Raw genomic sequence first — 1,812 nt, 5'->3', positions numbered from 1 at the left:
CACCCCCCACCCCCCCAAAAAAAGGGGGAAAAAGTAAAAAAATAAATAAATAAAACCCTTTAATGAAATCGAAGGAGACGATGTTTTTGGCAACTCAGAGGCTCAAATCACACACCTGCTCAACCTCCGCCAAAGGAGAGAGAGAAATCCCAATGTCGGCAGGGGATCCGTGAATCGCCATTTTTGGTAAATCCAATTGTGTGGGTCGATGTTAGGGTTTACATAAACATTAAAACCCGAGAGAATCACACTCTTAGGTTTTTGTAGGTGTCCCATTGACATACCCTCTCTGCTATAATCCGATTTGCAGACATATGGATCAAAAAGGCCTTTTTCCGCTCTCCCTCTGATTTGAAACTACAGTTGTTCGTTTCTCTCTCTCTCTCAACTTTTTTATTTTTATTTTTAAGCAGTACTCTCTCTGTTGGCTTTTGAGACAGAGTGAAAGGAGGATGGGTTCGACCCGGGGTTGGATTTAAACCGGGATATCTGGAGTGCGGATTGAAATACACTCCATGGTATTATCCGGTTCTACCAAAAAAGAAAATGGTATTATCCGGTTGAAATTAGAAAAAAACTTGTTTTTCTTTTTTTTTTGGTAACAGAACCAAAAAAAAATTTATGGAATCACCTGAATTTTTAATTTATACACTTCAAAAATAGGTTTCAATCCATCAAATTATCCATTCAAGTAACCAAAAAAATAAAAAATTACCCACTGCATCGAATAAAAAATTATCCACTCCATCCCTTTTTTTTTTTATTAATTTAAAACATCACCCCTTAGAGAATGCCAGTATTAGAAAGACACCCATACATAATACCAAATTACATTCACATCCCCACTGTCAGTCACTGTTAAGTGAAGAGTTGAAATAACTATTGTACCCGTTTGACTGAAACACATGATCAATTCATATTTTACTTAAGTCCCTCATTACCCCTAACCTCCACTCATACAATTGACAATTGAGGAACCAATGAGATGAAAGAATTCATGAAACAAGAAATAAATATAAGATAAGATAGATAACAATGTTGTGACCCGACGGTCACTAAGAGAGGGTGAATTAGTGAGTCAAATTTCGATCCCCAAAAATCTGTTTGATATTTGACCAAACAAAACCTGATACACCTACTCATGTACATGTTCTTGTTCGCACACAGTCGTATGCACACTCAACCTCTCATAGGCACACCTAAATGTGCGCACTCATTCCACATCCCACACACTTCAATATATATAATGCAAACAACGGACACACCCACAACACATGGTTTTTACGAGGTTTGCTAATTTGCCTACGTCTTCGGAGTAGTGCCTATAAGGTTTTGTACCTACTCAATACACTAGTTTTTATTACACTCAAACCCAATTTTCTTAAGCCAAGGCTGAGATGGCACTCGCAGTACCGGTACAATGTGTAGCACCCACTCCTAGTGCTTAGCACCCACTGAGCACTTAAAATAATAATACAATAAATTGGGGTTTATATCAATGCCCTACAATCAAGCCATGCCTAGCATATACATCCACAACTAGCTAGCATGCTTACAATTCATCCAAAATTAACCTAGCATGTATACAATTCATCCACAACTAACTCAAGCATACATATATATCATCATACATGTATATAATATAAATCCAAAGTTAGAGAATCTCACAATCGGTTGCTTGGGATGACTGCGAACTTGCACTGACAAGTTTGGAGCTCACACCTTCTCTCCCCTTGGCTTATTGCTATTCAAAGCAACAACAAGCAAATCCTTCATTGCTTTCTTCTCATCCTCTTTGGCTTTGAGTTAATG

Source organism: Macadamia integrifolia, unplaced genomic scaffold (genome assembly GCF_013358625.1).
Source record: "Macadamia integrifolia cultivar HAES 741 unplaced genomic scaffold, SCU_Mint_v3 scaffold1869, whole genome shotgun sequence".
NCBI classification, from domain to species: domain Eukaryota; kingdom Viridiplantae; phylum Streptophyta; class Magnoliopsida; order Proteales; family Proteaceae; genus Macadamia; species Macadamia integrifolia.
This window is presented reverse-complemented; position numbering follows the sequence as displayed.